Raw genomic sequence first — 12,329 nt, forward strand, 5'->3', positions numbered from 1 at the left:
TCTATATCAATTTATATAGAAAAGAAATTATTAAAATAAAATATTTTAATACTAATTAATATTCACATATACTTAAAAATATATTAATAATAAAAACATTTTAATTTTTGATAAAATGTTTAGATGGACATGTTATGTAAAATATTTTAATTTCAATTATGTATCATTTAATAAAAAATATGTATATAACATAAGAAAAAGATTAAATTTTTATGGTTAAAATGTTTATTTAGTCCTATATATACTCTATTTATTATCCAAAAATACAATTTAAACAATAAAAAATAACACGTCTTATTTTGCAATATAAAAATGTTTACACATGAAAAAATTTGATCCATCTTGAAATATATTAAATCGATACTTAACATATATCTATTCTAATTTAACAACAACTGTAATGATAATTTATCCAAAAATTTTGAGTTTTTTCCGTAAATATCATACAAAACATATAAAATAACTTTCTGTCGTTTAGTATTTTTACGCCGTAAGGCATTCCCTCTGAGAAAGACATCCCTAAAATGTGACGTGTGCGATCCTGAGCCATTGATTATGTGTGTTAGATGATTGGGGTGTTTTCTGCCGTTCGTTTAATCTGTTTTTTTATAGAAAAATGGTTTTTTTCCATGATAATGGGCCATGAAAGGCTAGGCCTAGCCTGCTGGCAATGAGACTCTTCTGCTGCCGATGAGACTCTTCGCAGAGACTGCCTGCTGGCGATGAGACTCTTCCACAGAGACTCTTCATGTCTTTCTTCCCTGCTTTGTGGAAAATCTGATGCATTGTTTTTTTTATTCCTAAAAACACCGTATTTTTCAGGTTTCTGAACGCGCCAGTACATGGAATGGGGCCAGATAAATCATTATAGGAAAAATTCAAGAGCCGAAGCATTCCGAGTTTGGATACAGGGTCGGGAACTGGCCCTGTTATTTTGTTGTGAGATAGATCTATGAACTGAACAAGAAAGACCGGGTCGCCGATCGATGACGGAACTTAGCCTGCGAGACGATTGAAAGAGAGATTGAGGTACACCAGACCGACCCACTGCATCATTTGGAAAAGATTTGCAAATGTCAATGTCCTCGGATTTGAACCCTGACAGGGTCTGGTGTATCGTCCTATGTTGGTCAGTTTTTTCACCAATTCACTTGTCTTTACATAACAAGATAATCAATCCATCCAGAGTATGCTTTGAATGTCCGGTGGACTGTATTTTGCAGGCATGGCACTTGCATTTCTCCTTTTCCCATTTGCATATATTGTCCTTCTGTGACCTATTCATAATAACAGAATATCATATTTTTCTTTACGTCCACTGAAAACCATGGAGACCATGTAAGATTTATGAGACTAAGAATTCTCAAAACAGAATTTCATTTATAGTCTTGATGTACTTGTATTTTTCAGGTTTCTGAACATGCCAGTACATGGAATGAGGCCAGATAAATCATTATAGGAGAAATTCAAGAGCCGAAGCATTCCGAGTTTGGATACAGGGTCGGGAACTGGCCCTGTTATTTTGTTGTGAGACAGATCTATGAACTGAACCAGAGAGAGCAGGTCGTCGATCGATGACGGAACTTAGCCTGTGAGATGATTGAAAGAGAGATTGAGGTACACCAAGCCGACCCACTGCGTCATTTGGAAAAGATTTGCAAATGTGAATGTCCTCGGATTTGAACCCTAACAATACAATATTTTATTTTTTCAGATGTAAAGTGCCAATATGCCAATACAATATTTTATTTTTTCAGATGTAAAGTGCAACTTATGTATTCTTTTTTTTTGGATTTTTTAAATCTTATTGGATGGTCAAAGATGATTTCATGTCTCAATTTTTTGAGCCCTATTGGGGTGGCATGATGATGTCTTACTGCTATTAATTGTTCTCCATAGTCCAAATGGATTTTTGTTACAACTTTCTTTCATGGCATACTTCCTGACGTGGAGCTGAGAGAGGGAGACACAGTCTGTGATATTAGGTACACAAAGAAACATTTAGTTTATTTATGAATTTAGTACCTATAGGATGCTCAAGCTAAGAATGTTGAGATTCATCAGGATTATAGCAACATGACAGTTCCGAATTGCAACAACCCATAATGGATTCTCTTGCAATCCTATGCTCTGTAACTAAGTGCAATAGCTGTAACTTACCTGACTCAAATTTTGAAAGCCATGACTATCCAAGGACTGATATTTAAAACAACAATTTTGTCAAACAATCTCCTGCCTCAAGCAATGGAATATGTGTCCCTCTCTTCGCCTTTTAATTTATAAAAGTATTTACATTGCATAAATAAAGATAATTATAGATAAGTAATTGGGTTGTTATAATTTCTTTCCTTATTTTGGTGTTGTCGTTGCCATTGCGAATAGTGTTATGCTTTTGTGAATCTGAAAGTTTGATTTTGTGTTGCAAGTTTTAGTATCATTCCTCGCGTTGATATTAATATGCAGACAATTTTGATGTAATGCTTTATGGGCTTTTTTTCATTTGTGCGCTGTTATCTAACTAACAATGTTGTGATGGGATTTTGTTCCACATTAATAACTTATTTTCACCACTAATGAATTTATCGAGTTATGGATATCGAATGATCAGAAATTATATTGGTCTTATTGGATTTTTAAGATATATTATTGGATTTTTAAGATATAGTTTTGATTTTGTGATATCTTAACACGTTTGGATTTCCATCTGCCATAGTTGCTGCAGCTTTTCTCTGTGCAACCTAGGAGGTTTTGTCCCAGGAAGCAACCCATACAAGGAGACCATCCTCTCTTGCCCTCTTGTAGACAAGGTAGGCACATCAATACCATTTGTTTCAATGCAACCCTTGTCAATCTCAACCCAAGGCACATTTAATCAACACCACACACTTGCTATTTTATGTTCCTGAGCCTTCAAAAGCTTAATTTTAGAGCCTAATATAGATGGAATGCCTCCCATTTGTTTTATTTTTTTATTTGGTTTAAGAATGGGTGTTCGGCTCTTATAATATAATACAAGAAGTCTTGATTGAGAAATTCTCGACACCTAAGAAGGAAAAATCAAGATCATCCTCAATCCCTTAGTGCCATGTTGGAGTGTTGGATGCCTTCTGTTTAAGCAGCAGCAACAACAATACTTCACTAGAAGCTACCTTAAGCGTTAATCTCTATGCATATGTGGCTGCGAAACGCAGGAAGCTCAACGATTACTGCAATACATGGTGAATGCTTCAGCACAACACATATTAATCAAACATGGGATTGAAGGCCAAAAACTAAAAAACCAGTTCAACATTTGTGTGTTGATTTAGAGGGTTTTAATACCTTTAATTCCTTTTTAGGATTTATTACCTCTAAACGCTACAATGATCAGGGATTTGATCTAATGCTAGCTTATTGATTTCTATGATCCAAGACGTGGTCATAGATCGGGTGCCTAGCAGCTAGTTTATTGATTTTTATGACACAGTCAAAGCTGTTATAAGCTTTCCCAGGACTCCTAACATATGTAACAACGAAATTCGTGAGCCAAGAGAATTTGTTGAATTCGTTCTCTATACTTATTTTGTAACTCTGGGACAGACAAGTTAAATTACAAATCCTGAAAGTTTTAATCAATTATGTTCAAAATAAAAAAATCCTGCATTGAAGGTTCTGTGAATGAATGGAAAATGATCCTTTTTTGCTTCTGTGAATGATTTTATTGGTAACAACTATTTGTTCATGATGATTTCTATTTGTTTTGCCATTAATGTGGGCATGGTATGTCCCCGAGGGGGATTTTACTGACAAACTGTGTATGCCAACCATCATTATTAATTTGCGGTAAAATTTGGAGCGTTGAATGAAGTGAGTCGAGTAGGAGAAGGAAGTGGAACCTATTGTCTCAATTTCTTAAGAAAGTTTTTGGCTAGGAAATTGTGTCAAGAAATTAATTTAACATACTTTAGGCTCAAGATGGTCCCTGAACCAGAGGGGCTCCCTCAAATGTTACGAGGCTAATTCACTGTTCATGGATATGAACAATAGCCTTTTGAGTACAGTGGCCAGATTTGTATGTGGTGTTTTTTTGAGAGATGGTTACTAAGGGTTGCAAGATCCTTGCTCCAACTAATGAAGCCGTCCCGTTGAGAAAGTCCAATCAAAGTGTCAACATCCAACCATGACAGAGTGACATTATCTTGAAAGATGTGGCTAGAAGACTTAAGAGTATCAATTAACACTTACACTCAGTCTGAACATTCATGTCATCTGATAAGATTATAAAAGCATGAAGAAGGTTCTTCAACAACTCAACAATAGCACAAATTGTGATTATGTTTAGATGTTGAGAAACTAACATAAATATACAGTTTATATAGTTTGCTTAGTAAAGGATGCAACTCTGTCATGGGAACTAAGGGAGATTGATTCCCAGCGTAGCCTCTCCTTATGATCTACACAACTTCAAAATGGACGAAGGAAAATATAATGAAACACAAGAAATCACTTACATAGTGAACAAAGTCCGTCATAAATTAAAGCCAGAAGCCTTTTGATTAAAACTCTGAAATATCAAGCTTTTTAGAGAGTACAAGTCTTTTTGGTACCCCAAAAGCGAGCCCCTATTCCATTACAAACGAAAGAATGTATAGACCAACATATTTCTCAAGCTGTTACAAGTGTTTAGAAAATAAATCTAACAATAAACTAAGAATGAGTAAAATATCTGATCAGTGGCAAGAGATCTAGAAAATCCTTCCTTGATTACTGAATGGTTTCCTTTATTCCTGTGATGGGTTGCTCAAATATTGTCTCAAAATCTCCCTTTAAATCTTAAGTAATCTTCTGCCTACTGATCCTCTGCCACCTATCTTCACCACCTGTCCTTTATCCTATTTTGGAGGAATATATTTTTCACCTCTTAACTAAATTCTTTACCTTAACATTCTATATTCAACAAATAATTTTCTCATCATCTCAGAGCTACATTATCTAATTCATTTTCCATGTAGAATATCCATAATTAATAATGAGAAGATATTTCTGCTAGGTGTTCGTAATTGAGTTGTTCATATGTTACCTCAACAGGTCACTTACTTTTTTGTCAAGGCACACAGTCCATTCAATTAAACAGAGACAACTCCAAAATTTCACCTTTTTGTCATTGCTGGTCGTAGCTGAAATAGTTGTGAGACCACTTTATGTTACAATAGGCTGAGGTGCCTAAACCATATCAGTGATATCCCCATCATGAGCTTTATCTGCTGTATCAAGAATTTCTCCAGTCTCAAAACTTAACCATTGTAACATAAAATTAAATGCTACTGTAATGACCCAATCATCTAGTGAGAGAGTCATCCGGTCATAATGCAGAACTAACCCCTTTTCATGTTACAAAGGTATTGGTAACTACTTCAAACACTTGGGATCTTCATCAAGATGGTACCAACAATTAATTTTCCATATCAATGCAAATTGAAACCATGAAACTAGATTCTAAACAAAACAAGATCTCCATGCAAAGCTCTGTTTTGTAGCTTCCGACCAGGAACTAAGATCTCTAATAGAGATGCCTCAAAAAAACATGATATTGAAACCTTTCCATGATTCACTTACTGATGAAGAGCTCAGATGGTTTCACCATTTTGTGTAGAATCTACTGTTATACCAGATCCTCAGAATTTAGCATCAGATTTTGATTCAGGTGCGGTTTCGTTTTATGCAACAATTTTGTCAAAATTAGGAAGAAAGCTATGTTATTCAAACATTTTCTTCAATTCACTGCTTTTCATTCCCTTGTGCACTTCTTCATCACTCAGAATGTGAAAGTTACCAAATTGCGAGCCCAAACCTTTCAAAATATTCATAAATTTTCTACTAAGTCCACAACCTAGTTGATCTGGGGTGCCTAATCAATGAGAGAAAGCATGAGATTTTTGCCAATTCCTGACCAGCCTCCGAATGATTAAACTCATCTGAATAATGTGCAAGTAGAAAGTGCAAATCATCATTAGTGATATTTGAAACAAGATGCACAAGAGCACTATAATTGTGTAGTAGAAAGGAAATTGGTATTCTTCAACTTTCACAAGCTGAAAAGTCATTCATATATCCCTGGTACCTGCTTTTGATTTCTTTCCTTGCATAATGACCTTTAAAACAGATCCCTAAACTTCTCGTTTCTCTTAACTCAGGTTCTTGGATTCTTAGATACATGTGCTTCTTAAAACTCTGAACAATACAGATATATGAATTTCCACCATATCTGTCATTTGCAAAATATGCAGTGTTTAAGGATTCTGCCATGCAAAATTTGAGTAGGAATTATGATGTTAATATCTTGGTCAACCAAAGAATCGAATTTATGCATTAGTGACATATCCAACAGAAGTGCAATATGTTCATGGCTGAGGATTTTCATTCTCTCCCAATGTCTTGTAGGTGATTTGTTTACCTAGAGAAAAATACGTTCTTTAGAACTGACCCTACTTTTCTATCTGCTCCGATAATTGGGATATCTTAACATTTGCAAATCTCTTGCCCTCCTTGAGTAAATTTTTCCAATCCCTTGGTAGCATTGCTTTTTGTTTTGAAATGGCACATCCATTATAGGGATTTGACAGATTGTTTCCTTTTGAAGTCAATGCTACCCTCTTATTTTTGTAAGAAGTCTTGAGAACACACATACCTTCGAACCACTTCCAAACTTGCTCCATTGCTGAGGTGGTGTCAGAATTGTCGATACAAGCCGCGCCATGGCTTGAGCAGAACACAAAAGTGCCAATAGGTCTGTATGGGCTTCTCTTTGTGACACTGTCGAAGTATACTACAGGGCATTATTAAGAAGAATCCTAGAAGCCTCTTGAATAGAAAAATATGGGAATTTTCCATGCCAGTATGGCAAAATAACAGTCAAAGGCTCAACAATTCCCTCAAGCATTGCAAGAAGCATCCAAGGAACAATATCATGCTTGGAAACTACATGCAAAAGGTTTCTTGCCCAATTCTCACGATCAACTGCTTCAACAAGACTTACATCTCCCATGAGAAGGAAATCAAATGTGATACATAAGGGAGAGCTTAGCCTTACGCTCATTTCCAATATCCATAGAATCGGCCGTGACTGTAAAATGCATGATATATCCCTGCCTTCAACTTCACCTCTGAAACTCATTTCACTTGCATTCTTACCCTCAAATCATATAACGCACTGGAAAGCATGTGTGATGTTTACTTTTAAGAGATAATTACGCCGTAAGGCGTTCCCTCTGAGAAAGACATCCCTAAAATGTGACGTGTGCGATCCTGTTCCCTCTGAGAAAGACATCCCTAAAATGTGACGTGTGCGATCCTGAGCCATTGATTATGTGTGTTAGATGATTGGGGTGTTTTCTGCCGTTCGTTTAATCTGTTTTTTTATAGAAAAATGGTTTTTTTCCATGGTAATGGGCCATAAAAGGCCAGGCCTAGCCTGCTGGCAATGAGACTCTTCAGCTGCCGATGAGACTCTTCGCAGAGACTGCCTGCTGGCGATGAGACTCTTCCGCAGAGACTCTTCATGTCTTTCTTCCCTGCTTTGTGGAAAATTTGATGCATTGTTTTTTTTTATTCCTAAAAACACCGTATTTTTCAAGTTTCTGAACGCGCCAGTACATGGAATGGGGCCAGATAAATCATTATAGGAGAAATTCAAGAGCCGAAGCATTCCGAGTTTGGATACAGGGTCGGGAACTGGCCCTGTTATTTTGTTGTGGGACAGATCTATGAACTGAACCACAAAGAGTGGGTCGCCGATCGATGACGGAACTTAGCCTGCGAGACGATTGAAAGAGAGATTGAGGTACACTAGACCGACCCACTGCATCATTTGGAAAAGATTTGCAAATGTCAATGTCCTCAGATTTGAACCCTGACAGGGTCTGGTGTATCGTCCTACGTTGGTCAGTTTTTTCACCAATTCACTTGTCTTTACATAACAAGATAATCAATCCATCCAAAGTATGCTTTGAATGTCCAATAGACTGTATTTTTCAAGCATGGCACTTGCATTTCTCCTCTTCCCATTTGCATATATTGTCCCTCTGTGACCTATTCATAATAACAGAATATCATATTTTTCTTTACGTCCACTGAAAACCATGGAGACAATGTAAGATTTATGAGACTAAGAATTCTCAAAACATAATTTCATTTATAGTATTGATGTACTTGTATTTTTCAGGTTTCTGAACATGCCAGTACATGGAATGAGGCCAGATAAATCATTATAGGAGAAATTCAAGAGCTGAAGCATTCCGAGTTTGGATACAGGGTCAGGAACTGACCCTGTTATTTTGTTGTGAGACAGATCTATGAACTGAACCAGAGAGAGCAGGTCACCGATCGATGGCGGAACTTAGCCTGTGAGATGATTGAAAGAGAGATTGAGGTACACCAAGCCGACCCACTGCATCATTTGGAAAAGATTTGCAAATGTGAATGTCCTCGGATTTGAACCCTGACAGGGTCTGGTGTATCGTCCAACGTTGGTCAGTTTTTTCACCAATTCACTTGTCTTTACATAACAAGATAATCAATCGATCCAGAGTATGCTTTGAATGTCCAGTAGACTGTATTTTGCAGGCATGACACTTGCATTTCTCCTTTGCCCATTTGCTTATATTGTCCCTCTATGACCTATTCATAATAACATAATATCATATTTTTCTTTACGTCCACTGAAAACCATGGAGACCATGTAAGATTTATGAGACTAAGAATTCTCAAAACAGAATTACATTTATAGTCTTGATGTAGTTTATCTCAAAAAGAAAGTCTCAACCTGCAATATGTCTCAACAACCTAGCATTTATATTGCCAGGACCTGTTGGCCCTGGTCAGAACCCACCAGACCTTTATCAGAACAATTTTTCTTGCAAAATGCTCATTGCATCTTGCTGTTCCCAAATGTGTTTTTCATCCACAGAACCTAATTACCATGATCAAATGGTTTGTAACGCTGATTAATGAATAGTTTTCTCTGCTCTGTGGCAATGGATCTCCCCATTTAATTCCCACTTCAATTTTTCATGTGAAAAGTTTTGATAGTCAGAAACATTTATTTTTGTACCCAAAACTTTCATTAATTCATTTTCAATCTGGGTTAAGATGAATTTATGATAATCCATACACAAAACTTTCATCATTTCATTTTAAATCTGGGTTAAGATGAATTTATGATTATTCATGAATCTGTAAAGCACTTTAAATTTCTAACAATGCATCAATGGTAGTTTGCCAGTTGCCTTTTTCTTGTTTTGAAAGTCTTTTCTACTGACTTAAAAATCATGACTGAGCTAGAGATCATTAATGTCAGAGACTATAGATGACTAATCATGATTTTGCTAACGTTGATATCATGGTCATTAACAGAGTTGTCAATCACAAACCCTTGCAGTCTGAAACAAAAAGGACTGGTGAACTTTTCAAAAGATATTAAGGTATAACCTAACTTCGTATTCTCTTCAACTCTTCTATATACCACTACATTACTTTTTATTTATGATTTGATCCAATAACATAATATTTCATTTTTCATGGATTACAGGAAACAACATTAGATTTGCAGTAGCAACGCCATGAAAATGGAGCTTTGGATTACAGAATTGGAGGAAGGAGGTATCTGTGTGGGCCAGGCTCCTCCCCACCTCGTTGCACCTCTAAATGTGGAAAATGCACACCATGAAAGCCTGTTCATGTGCCTGTACCCCAGGAACTCCTATAATAGTTGAATACTACCCTGAGGCCTGGAGATGCAAATGTGGCAACAAATTACACATGCCCTGATCTTCAGCACCCAACTGATCTTCATGCACATGTAGCTACAACACATATCATTCATGATCATAGCAATATCTCTCTCTATATATATCTAAATCGTTTATATACTCACTTGTAGGGTTTTTCAGGGCCTAAGCATCTCTCCATGATCTCTCCATGATCTGGTACTAACAACTTCTCTTGTAACATGCTCATGTCTTAATGAAACTTCCATATTACTCTGCAAATTGTTTTAGCAGATATGGATAATTTAGACCTTATGATTTGTAAGTCAAAGTTATTTTCACATAAAAAAATTGTTGTTGATATGGCACTGGTTCTCTTCCTTCCCTTTTGTTCTAATGCCTTCTCTCTCAATTTGACAGCCTTCCTTGATTGAAAGAGTTGTGGGTACATCTGATCCCTGACAATCATTCAGTTCAATATTTGATGGCCTTGAAACTCCTAAACCCAATTTCATGTTGTTCTTGCATGTACAATAAAAATGGTCCCATATTAGTCACTATTTCTTTGAGTAGCATAGAGAAAATGTCTTAAATTCAAAATATTAAAAGGAATGAATGCAAGGTTTTAGAGACAATTCAGATCGATCTAAAGAGAGATGCAAGAAAATGTAATATTTTCAAAGGAAAATGTATCATGGCCCAAAAGGGCCTCTATACAGAGACAAGACCTATCATATATTCAATGGATAGCTACTCTGACATGGAATACTTGTAACAGAGATGGAAACCAAATGGTTGCACCCTACCTTGTTTCAATTTTAACATCATTCTTAGAATTCGTAAGAAGCTGTGCACTTTTGTTTTGCAATGCCATATCATGTGAATTGAAGATTCACATTTGGTTTCATATATTATTGATCTATGAGGTAATGTCCCCTATAAATGCTTGCAAGAAATTTATATCATTTCGTTTGCAGGTATACATGAAAGGATAATTGCACAAATGTAGCCATAATTATAGATATGAATTTTAGTTTGATGATTTAATTCCATGTAACATGTTTAATTCTAATTAGATTGTTCATGTTGTTGGAAAAATGACTCTTGAGTTTTCATAGAAATTGGATTGATTAGACACTGATGTCTAATCCTCAAGTATACCAGTTTCGTCTCTGGCTCACGGTGAGACATGTGAAAATTAATATTATGAAGCTACCACCTACTATACAATTTCTAATGATTTTGGCCTCCTAGGATTCTGCAGCTCAATATCAGATGCAATATCATAAAAGCACAGGGGAAGAGCAATGGAGTTTGATTTAGATGTTTACAAGTAAGAAATATGACATAAAATCTACATTCTTGCTCATGTTCTGAGCTTGTGATGTTAGTTTTAGCAACTATGATGGATCTCACAAAAAATTTTCTGTCAAGTTGTTTTTCTAGAAACAAGTTATAGCAACACCGTCCATGCTTTTCAACAGATTGTGCGCCAGGAGGGCATCCGTGCCCTCTTCAGAGGAGTAACAACTAATATTATGTTAGGAGTAGCAAGGGTTGGAGTTCTTGCACTATATGATCAGCTTCAGCTACTAGTTCTGAGTAAGTCGAACAAGTCAATATTGATATGTAGCGGATGCATGGACAATGTTTGACAAAATGCCTAAACAGGATGTGGTGTCATGGAATACTATGATTGTTGGATATACTAAAAATGGGTATTGTCAGGAAGCATTAAGGCTTTATGGCCGAATGCGATGGACAGCTATAGAGGCGGATCATGTTACCTTTGCCAGTGTACTTGGTGCATGTGCTGGCCCAGAACAACTATAGAGGCAGATCATGTTACCTTTGCCAGTGTACTTGGTGCGTGTGCTGGCCCAGAAGCTCCGCAACAAGGAAACGAGGTGCATGGCCCTGTAATTAGAAATGGGTTTGACGTAGAGGACCCTGTAGGGAATGCTCTTCTTACTATGTTATGAATGTCCTAGCTTCTACACATGTTTATTATTCCCTACGTTAGTGTTCCTTGGCCTTGATTTATAATATATTGGAAAAGGTTATGAGATATTTTACAATCTTAAGCCAATGCACGCCTTCTCATATAACAATCACATTGTCCAAGATAAATCAGTTTGTCAGATAAATTTTGTATCTTTTGGGTGAATTATGTTAGGGCAGGTAGAATCTGCCATGTATAGCTTCTCTTCAAATCTTCTACACATAACCTTAAATAACTATGCTCGAAATACCATCTATATCAATGAAATATGATCACATGATGTGTCACCATTGGCATACCACCCAACAACACTGCATTATACAAATTGCTAGCAATACTATACTCAATGTAACCAGTAATAATATACTCAATGTAACCCCTATTCAACATTTTTTGTAAAATTATGGCCGATATGAAGAAATGAATCAAGTAGAAATTCAATCTGTCTTATGAAAATGTCACTAACTATCTAGGTATGGTTTTGCTATGTATGCACCCTAGATTACACCGAACAGAAACTGATACACATCAAATATTTTACTAATCCCCTCTGCTTTTGCATTTGTCCATTTTTCTCTATCAAA

Source organism: Pinus tabuliformis, chromosome 8, assembly GCF_031772625.1.
Source record: "Pinus tabuliformis cultivar Carrire ecotype Pingquan chromosome 8, CPIR1, whole genome shotgun sequence".
NCBI classification, from domain to species: domain Eukaryota; kingdom Viridiplantae; phylum Streptophyta; class Pinopsida; order Pinales; family Pinaceae; genus Pinus; species Pinus tabuliformis.